Here is a 10,777-nt window from a genome sequence, read left to right as displayed (position 1 = left end):
TGGCACATGGCCATCCAACCTCTGCTTAAAAGCATCCAAGGAAGGAGAGTCCATAAGGGAGACCTGTTCCACCGTCAAACAGCTCTTACTGTTGGAAAGTTTTCCCGTATGTTTAGTCTGAATGTCCTTTCTTGTAACCTGAAGCCATTGGTTTGAATCCTACCCTCCAGAGCAGGAGAAAACAAGCTTGTTCCCTTTCCCATGTGATAGCCCTTGACATACTTGAAGATGGCTATCATTTCTTCTCTTAGTCTCCTCTTTTCCAGGCTAAACATACCCAGCTCCTTCATCATCTTGGTTGCTCTCCTCTGCACACGATCTAGCTTGTCAACATCCTTCTTAAATTGTGGCGCCCAGAATTGGACAGAGTCTTCTAGTGTGATCTGACCAAGTGGTACTATTACTTCCCTTGATCTGGACACTACAGGTCTGTTGATGCAGCCTAGAATAGCATTAGCTTTTTGTTGTTGTTGCATCACACTGTCGACTCATGTTAAGTTTGTGGTCCCTAGATCCTTTTTACATGTAAGCCAGGCGTCCCCTATCTTATATTTGTGCATCTGGTTTTTCCTGCCTAAGTGCGGAACCTTATATTTGTCCCTACTGAAATTCATTTGGTTAGCTTAGGCCCAGTTCTCCAATTTATTTTGAATTCTGATTCTGCCTTCTGCAGCATTAGCTACCCCTCCCAATCTGCAAATGTGATGAGCATCCCCTCAATTGTCCTCCAGTACAAGCAATATTGGCCAGGTGAACATACTACTTTTTTGTAGAGGAAAAAAGGTTTTAAAATGAAATAACAGAATGAATGCAAGCTTAGGACAGGGCACTGTCTTGGCACTGCTTATTTTTGATAGCTGTGGAGCAGGGCATGTTCTTCTAGTCTTTCCTTTCAATCGACTTCATCAGGAGAGAGCCAAAATCTGTGGCCATTTGTGTGGGAAACTTGGCAGGACTGAAATGCAGAAGCCAAGCTATGGAATGTGTTTTTCCAACAGCAGCATCTGGGCCCCTGGTTAACTTCCTGATTGATCTCTTGCCTGAGACAAGAAGCCAACCACAATAAATGCAGAAAGTAGTGGGAAAGAGGTTTGGACATAGCACATATCTTTAAAAATAGCAATGCAAATCCAAAGCATATTGCGAAATAGCATGCAACTTCAAAACTGTTCGGAAATGCATCTTCCTGCAGATTGCCATGTGTAATATTCCCTGGTTCATTTCTGTATTAGTTCCAGTAATAAAGCCATAGACTATAGCTTCATTCAAAGAAACAATCCAGCAGCTTCAAAATATCGTTTCAAATGCTTCGATTTTATGCAACTCAGTTTTTGTTGTCTAGTAGTAGTTGTTGGTGGCTGGGTATGACTTCCAGGCTAATTTTCTGAAGCACCCATTTCATAACCATTAGGATATTGAATAATCCATTTTTGGAGGGGAGTGTGTTTTCCCACCACATTATTTCTTTGGAAGCCTTTTTGTACTGGATATCTACTGAAGCTTTTAAAGTATGTGTTATGACACAGAACATTCTGTATTAAATAGTTCCTGTAGCAACTCCCTTCTGTTTCCAGGTACGACCATATACGCACATGAAATCACATATGCCTCATTCCTTTAAATCTTGATCCCAGTATAGAACAAAAAAGCAAACTATAGTTGCACACTAGGGGCCTTGTGGAACTAACAGATATAGATAACTTGTTAGGAAACATAAAGGATAGTGAGGAACAAATTTGTTTTTACTTGTAAAGAGAGTGTAGACATTGTAATGTTGCTACAGGAACTATAGCATACAGGTGTGTGTGTGTGTGTGTGTGTGTGTGTGTGTGTGTGTGTGTGAGAGAGAGAGAGAGAGAGAGAGAGAGAGAGAGAGAATGTGGCTTGGAGATTGTCATAGGCAGAGGGAAGCACCTGGTAATTATTCCTTTCTAGACCCCCTTAGACACCTGCTATGACAGGGCCATAGCTGCCAAGTTATCCCTTTTTTAAAGGGATTTTCCATTATGCTGAATAGGCTTCCTCGCGAGAAAAGGGAAAACTTGGCAGCTATGGACAGGGCACCTGCTATGCAGGGCACTTTGAGGGTAAAGGCACTTGCATTTGCACCACTCTTGATACAGTTACTAGGGAGATGTCCTGTGCACCGTCTGGCTAGAAACTGTTGGCCTAGTTTCAGCTTGGGCAGCCTTGGTTGCAGACACCGTGCTTGAATCGTGTTCCTTGCTCTTCACTATATCTCTTCCTAGCTATAGTCTAGCTGGAAAGGGTTAACTGAGTGGGCCCAGCATACGGTAAATGAATCTTTATTCATTCATTCATTCATTCATTCATTCATTCATTCATTCCATTCCAGTTATGAATCACTTCCCATAAAACATCACAAAGTGATTTTACAATGAAAACGTCAACAATACAAAGTTACATTAGGTTCATATGTAAAAACAAACAAACACCATTTCATATTATATGAAATCAATTGCAGATCCAAGGCAGGCACAGACTGGGGTAAAAACCTCCACTTTGCTTGAGTGAGTGGAGACTGCCCTCCTTAAAGAAGCAGTAGTGCACACTCATTCCTTAAGACGTTGTCTCTGGACCCAGAGGTCTATGACAACTACCACCTGGTTGAAATATCCCCTTCTTGGGGAAGTGCTTGAGAGGAAAATATCCATTCAACTTCAGATGCTCTTGAAGGATATAGATTATATTGACCCATTTCAGTCTGGGTTCAGTCTGGGTTTCAGACTGAACCTTGGTTGCCCTGATGGATGACCTTTCTTGAGAGAGAAACAGAGGAGTGTGACCCTGTTGCTTCTCATCAATCTATCAGTGGTATTTGATATTATCAACCATGGTATCCTACTGAACCAACTCTGAGGATTGGGAGTCAGAGGCATGGTGATTCAGTTCTGCTCCTACCAGCAGGGTGCTATTAGGGGACTGTTGCTCAGTTCATTTTGTCCTCCATGCTGTATAACATGGAAAAAGAATTGTTGTTGTTTAGTCGTTTAGTCTTGTCCGACTCTTCATGACCCCATGGACCAGAGCACGCCAGGCACTCCTGTCTTGCACTGCCTCCCGCATTTTGGTCAAACTCATGTTCGTAGCTTCGAGAACACTGTCCAACCATCTCATCCTCTGTTGTCCCCTTCTCCTCGTGCCCTCCATCTTTCCCAACATCAGGGTCTTCTCCAGGGAGTCTTCTCTTCTCATGAGGTGGCCAAAGTATTGGAGCCTCAGCTTCACGATCTGTCCTTCCAGTGAGCACTCAGGGCTGATTTCCTTCAGAATGGATAGGTTTTATCTTCTTGCAGTCCATGGGACTCTAAAGAGTCTCCTCCAGCACCATAATTCAAAAGCATCAATTCTTCGGAAAAAGAATTACTGAGCAGTAAATTACTCCCAGGTGTGTGGGTGTAGGTTTGCTGCCTATCTTGGAGAAACCTGCTTGGAACAAAAGGGGGCTTAATTCGGGGTGTTAAAATTATACTATAATAATAATAATAATAATAATAATAATAATAATAATAATTTATTATTTATACCCCACCCATCTGGCCGGGTTCCCCCAGCCACTCTGGGCGGCTTCCAACAAAATATTAAAATACAGAAATCCATCAAACATTAAAAGCTTCCCTAAACAGGGCTGCCTTGAGATGCCTTCTAAAGGTCTGGTAATTGTTATTACACCAGGCTTAAGAGTCCAAGAATCTCTGACTTGTACTATGATCTTAAACCAACTGACATTAAACCAACTGAAAGTAAACCCTATTGATTTCAGCTTGAACACCTATTAACTTCATGTTAATAGTGGGTCATGGGTAACCAGAAATTCCATGCTAACACAAATGTCATGCACTGCCCCACATTTTGTAGTCTGATTTCTGAGTTTCCTATATACATAACTTGTCTTTTAAGAATTAGAGTTTAACTCACACCTGGGTGAGTTCCATGGGAAGTCTTCAGATGTTCACAAATGGATTATTGAAGCTGTACTGATTATTTTTCACTCTTCCCTGAGAGGAGGATTAAATTTGTTCCTCTCTTCCCTTATACACTTTTCAACATCAATGTATTCCTAAATAAAACCCAAAAGTATAGGAGAGATTTAGAGCCATTTGCTCCTAGTCTGACAACACAACGACCAACAGTAAAAATGAAGGAAACGCCTCCATAAAATCCCATATTGTAATGACTGCTGAAATACAATACCACCAGACAATTAGACACGGATGTCTGTGATGTAAACAACACAACACAGAAACATTTTCCCACAAAGGGCAGCCTGGGTGAGGGTAAATAAATAAAAAACTGGGACGGTTGAGGAAAATGAAAGAAACAGGTATATAATAAGAGCAATCATATCAGGTCACGCCAAACTAAACATGATATAACTGAGTTAACAGAACCCTAAAAGGGCACATTGCAAGTCATATTCAAAATCTTAGAACTCGGGTCCACTTCCGGGTGGGACCAGGTTGCGGTCAGGCCACCTAGCCTCCTTCCGCCTCAGTGTGGGAGCAGGACAACATCCTGTGTCACATTGGGAGAGACCGCAGCCACGTCAAGTTGCCAGGTGGCCAATCAGGTCACTTGAGGATGTGGCCAGGGCCGATTTAAGCCACGGCGCAACTCTGAGGCTTCCCTTTCAGCCTCACATGCAACAAGTCAAAGAGTTTGGCATAACATGTTTGCAGATTTAGTTCTACTTTTTGCCTAATGTCTGGCATATCTGTGTTTCTGCAGGAAAGACTCATAAATGGCATGATCAGGAGAAAGAGTCTGGCAAGCTCAGTGTCTGCATAAGCTGGTATTTTACAGAATCATGGTGGTTGTGCAGGCCAGGTGCTGAGATAACGAAAATTATTTTCTTGACTCTTTGACCATAAAAATGCAAGGGCAATTTCTTCATCTTTCAGAGGATATCAAGATTCTATTTGGTCTCAAATCCTGGTTTTAAAAGGTAGCTGAGGTTTGGCACAGAGAAACCTCTATAAAAGCTTTATTGGAGGTAAGGAGGGTGTCAAGGACAGAAATATTGTTATAATTTTGCTGTGCAGGAGATGAGGCTTTCCTTAGTCAATTAAGCTTGTACTTAACTGTATGAATAAAAGCATTAACCAGAACTGCGAGCTTTATTTAGGTTAATTGCTAGAGTAATAAACCAATTTGTAGTTGATAAATTGGGGCAATTTTAATAGGTGCAGCTGAAACATAAAGGGCTGGCTTGTTTATTTTCTGTGTTGTTGTTTTTAAATTCTGTTGTTACTGGAATAGCAGATGAAAAAACCAACAATGGCTTTTCTTCCTAACACTGAGCTGCAGCATTTGTTTCCTGACTTTTGAATTCTGACTTTTCCTTCAGCATCTGAGAAAGGCACCTGTCCTGTGGTTAAATGCACCTGTGGTAATATGCAAATATATTTAATAAATCAATAATTTAGGTCAGATGTTTTAATAAACCAAATGCTCTTTTAAAAGTTTGAAAAATGTTTCAGGTGGAAACCTTGAAAGCTAAAGTTTTTAGTGTGCAGAATAATAATGTTATTATTTATACCCTGCCCATTCCCCGAAAGCAGAGTTGGTCAAAGTTAATCAAACTTTTTGAGCTCTGCCCTGTTTCCTATTATTCTGGCTGTTTCACACCTTTATGAGAACAGTAGCAAAGATCTGTTATAGAGCATAGAGGATTGGCAAATTAAATTGATCAGATACCAAAATCTAGCAAGAAAATTAGGAGAAATTAAGGGGATACCTGAACAGAAAATTCAGCAAAGATTGGAAAATGCTTAAGGAATATTTAGCAAATTTTGTGGAGAACCCCGATCTCTTAGCAGAAAGATGGAGAACTGAAGCAAACTAAATAATGGGAAAATAAAAATAAAAAGGTATATAAAGGAACTCAGGAAAAAAACCCGAAATAGAGAATAGGCTGGAAGTCAAAACAGGGTGGAGGGGGGTGAAGGGTTGGGTGGGGTCTTTCTAATTATTTTTCTATAAAGTAATGTATTCCCCCCTCTTTTTTGATGTATAGAAGGAATGAATCTTTTGATGATATGTAAAAAACTTCTTGTAATTTATGAATGAAATGGAAATTAGAGAGAGAGAGAGAGAGAGAGAGAGAGAGAGAGAGAGAGAGAGAGAGAGAGAGAGAGAGAGAACAGTAGCTAGCAAGGGAAGACTGTAGTTCTTCAGCATTTAAATCCTATGAAGATACCATGTACCAAAAGCATGACTGGCCTAACCCTTGTGCCTTTGCAGCCATGATGGGCTCCTAAACTCCTCTTCTAGGAACTATTGTCTCCATGCTGAATGTGGATCAAGTGCTGGCACAATAAACTTTGTTCAGACTGCAAGCTGGGCAATCAGTAAGGTATTTCCACAAGGACTCTGCCTGCACAGATCTGCTCAAACCGTATTCTCAGCTTCCCTGTTTGTTCCTGTAAACTGTTCCAAAGTTAAATTCAGTTGAAAACGATACCTGTTCCCCACAGACACTGTGGGCTATGAGCACAGAGGCCTAAGTGCTGCCTGCAGTGTCATCCTAGAAGTCCCTGATGTCAGCTGTAATGGCTGGGGCTTTGGTGTCCAATTGCATCGGAGGTCTGGAAAAGTTTGGGGCAGCAAAGTAGAACAGCCTCTTGCCACAGAGCATTTCACATATTTTAGTAGGTGAAACAATTGCCTTTAAATCTTTGCAGAGGGGTGTGTGTGTGTGTTCTGGTGTACGAGTTCAAGACTTTCACAGTTCACACAAGCCCTCTTTGGACATTCTTCTTTGGAGTTCAGTAAACATTTGAGAGGGTTGGATTCAGGTGGCAGTGGAGATTATAGTGCTCACTGCACCTGCCTCACTATTCCAGTTGCCCTGATCTGTTGAAGGGGAAACTTCTGAACTGGGAGAGACCTGTACTTGTGGGCGCTTCCTGCATGTTTTTTGGATTCAAGAAAATCAGGCTTCATTTGATTTAATTGCTAGATAAGTCAACTAAGTTTATAGTCTAAAATGCATGGGGAACTATTGAAGGAGGTGCTCAGATTCAGGTGTTCATTCTCCAGCTCATGGAGGGCAAATGGAACTGTGACAGGGCTACCATACTTATTTCTGCTGCTCCCTTCCCCTGTGTTTACCTAACTTCAAAGAAGAATGCCCTTGTCTTGGATAACAATCTGTTAGGGTTTTTTTTTAAAAAAAAAAAATGAAATCAAAACCAATCATCTCCTTTCTATAGAAATGTGAACACATTCAATGAGTTTTATAAATAGGAGAACAACAACAGGGGAATGACAAGACAAAAATCCCATATGTATTTAACCCACTTTTCAAAGACTTTTCAGAACATTTTCCTAACTCATGAGTCTACTTCTCCCTATGGAAATCCATTTAAAAACTGAACTTGTTTTAACTAGTTCAGTAATGATGGTTGTGTGAATTATCCCATCATATGCTGGTTGTACTGGCTGCTCAAATATAAGATCAAAACTTAGGAAAAACAAGTCATTGTTTACATACTGGCTAATAAAGTATGGCTGGGTTTGGTTTTTTTATGTAAGTAGCTTTATAAAGAAATGTAAATTTAGGGGGAAAGAAACCGTGGTCTTAGTTTAGTCCCACAAAAATATTCGTAGTAACTTCTGTTCCCTTAACTTAAAATAGCTTCTGTCTCTGATTCTAACCACATAAAGGCAGAGTTCCGGGCAACTCGTCTTCCTTTGCCTTCATGATAATGACAATAAGAACATTTCTGCCCACTGATGTGGCAATGAAGGGATGTGTGTTTCCTGCTGGCAGTTTTTCCATTAATATGAAATCTTCCTCTTTTTTTAGCTTTTCATTTTGTTTGTCCTACCGGTAAATCTCTTGCTCTTAGAATCATAGAAACTGTGGAGTTGGAAGTGACCACGAGGGTCATCTAGCCCAACCTCCTGCAATGCAAGAATACTTTTGCCCAATGTGGAGCTCAAGCCCATGACCCTGAAAGAATGCTCTACAGACTGAGCTATCTGAATTCTTGCTAAGGTCTCTTCAACCATCTCAGTTCAAATGAAGCATCAATCACATCACCTTGGTTCTAGGTGGAACATAATGTCAAATGTATCAATGGCACTATGGATTATCCATAGCTTTGGTACCCTGTACTCTGCTAGGAGCTGTTAGGGCTGGCACAGGGCACTTTCACACCTCTGTGTTGCTGCTGCACACAGGGAGCCTGTTCCCTGGACTGTGAGGTGTTTTTGGTTCCAGGATGACTCCAACCATATAGGTGCTGCATTGGCTTATCCAATGCATTGGCACAGCAAACTCGGCCCTCCAGATGTTTTAGGAACTACAACTCCCATCATCCTTGACCACTGGTCCTGTTATCCAGGGATGATGGGAGTTGTAGTCCCAAAACATCTGGAGGGCCAGGTTTGCCTACACCTGGTTATCTAACTGGCTTAGAAGGAATATAAAGATTTTCAGGTCAGTTTGGGGCTTTGCTTTGACTCCATAGGCCAAACCTAAGTGACAATATTTCACACATTGATAGTGTCTCCCCCTTAATCAGGGCTTCCCCCCCCCCAGCCAGAAGTCACTGGAACTCAGTTCCAGCACCTCTCAGGCGGGTGCCATTGCCGTTATAAGAGAACAAGGGAGGTGTTCATGATAAGTTCCAGCACCACTATTTTTTAGAAAGATAGCACTGCCCTTAATTGTGTGTGTGAGAGAGGGGGTTGGGTAACTAGAGCACCATGCTTTCTGTTATAAGGCTGAAAATCTACTCTTCAGTTGTTTGTGTTCTTCTGCCTCCATGTTCCCAACCCTTAAGCATTTCAGTGCTTTTTTTAAATATACAGTAGTCACACTAGTACACACCTTTTTATTTATTTTAAAAAATGTATTTTTTGTTAATGTGCTGACAAGATGTGAAATTGACAACAAAGCTGACTTTGTATACAAGGCAATAAATAGCTTTGCACTGCTTGGGGCAGAAAAGCAGGTAATACAGAAAGGCAGATACAATATTTTAAGGGATTGCACCTGAGACTAGTTTGCAGAACACTGTCAGCCAGCATCTGGCTCTAAGTAGCACAGTGCCCTCCTACATTATCTGGAGGGGTGTAAGGAATAAGGCTTAAACCAGAAAAAGCATAACTTGTGAATGGTTGTAATGTACATTAACAGAAATAAGGAGCATCCCCAAGTGATTAAAGTGATTTGAAATGTTCATGTGATTTTTGTGTAAATCCAGAAAATCTACCTCCAGCTCATGTTTGCATTCACCTGCTCCTCTTATCTTCTGAAGAATTCTAATATATTCATATTAGGCCTCACCTGAGCACCTATGTACATTATGACAGAGCTGCAGCTGAAACAAGTCTCTTAGCAAAGACTTTCCCTTTCAGAGACATAGAATTACTCCATAACAACCTTGTCATAACAAGATAACTTCAACACCTTTGGTTTATTAAATTCAATGCCAATGTAGATTTGTTATATCTGTTTAAAATGAACTGTTTTTAAAGCCATTGTGTTGACACTGCTGGCTATTGCAGATGTCAGGTTTCTGAAAGGTCCAGGCTGTAAACCTGTTGAAAATGAGCAGATACGCCATGCTTCTTGTTTACATTTTGCCTTGCTTCAGTTATGAGCCAGCGCATGTTGCCACCCAGTGCAGCAGGACAGAAAACGTTCCTTCCCTCAGTTTCCCCAGACACAGAGGAGAGGTTGCCTGAACATGATTCCAGATTGGTGACACTTGTGCTTTTCTTTTCTTTTAGTGTGGTAGAGGCAGAAGCCCAAAGTGGCTTACGAACTGTGTGAGCTCAACAGGGTTTAAGGTTTAAGGCTGTATAAACATCAAGTAGCAAGCACAGTGAAGTGTTATGCAACTTGCCTTCAGGGGTAGTTATGTGTCATGAGAAAAATTCTTGTCAGGAAAGGTAATTAATGCATGGGAGTCAGGATAGATTATAATAATGGAATGTGAAAACTGTATCTCCCATACATAGGGTGTGTGTGTGCACATGTGTGCTAGTTTGTAGTTGCCTTGGGCAAAGAATGAGGACAGGCCAGGAATCCAGTTGGGAGTAAAGCATGCTGTGGTGGATTTGGTCATTGCAATCTGGATTTTGTTCCCTAAAATAATGTTAGGACTTGGATTGTGCTGCCTTGCGAGGTAGGGTTACTCGTTACTCACAACTATGTTCCACTGCTCTCTAGAAGCTTGGGGGGGGAGTTTTTGGGAGACTTGTGCCCCACAAAGAACAGAGACCTGCATCTCCTGAATTAGTTAGTCTCCATATTTGTCCTTCTACTATCTTTAATATATAGTATTGGTGGCCACACGATATGGTTGTGGGTATTATTCAGACCCAGATTTTGTTGGGACAAGAAATTTCCAGAGGCTGCTGGCCGGCTTTGCAGCTCTGGGTGGGGTTACCTTCCTCACACTGAAATGGCATTTACACACCCACACCCACACCCATACCGGATAACTTCCTAAAGAGCTTTGGTTCCATGGCTTTGACTCTGAACAGCAGGCGGAAGTTGTCGTAGAAGAGGTGGAACTGAGTCCTTCTTTCCCATAAACCCCACAGTGGAATAAGACTTAGTCCAGGCACCCCCAAACTTCAGCCCTCCAGATATTTTGGCCTACAATTCCCATCATCCCTGACCATTGGTCCTGTTAGCTAGGGATCATGGGAGTTGTAGGCCAAAACATCTGGAGGGCCGCAGTTTGGGGATGCCTGACTTAGTCCCTGGTCTCAAGTCTGAGACTAATGGACTGAA

This window comes from Zootoca vivipara, chromosome 4 (genome assembly GCF_965207765.1).
Source record: "Zootoca vivipara chromosome 4, rZooViv2.hap1.1, whole genome shotgun sequence".
Taxonomy (NCBI): Eukaryota; Metazoa; Chordata; class Lepidosauria; order Squamata; family Lacertidae; genus Zootoca; species Zootoca vivipara.
The sequence above is the reverse complement of the archived record's forward strand: the minus strand, read 5'-3'. Positions refer to the sequence as shown.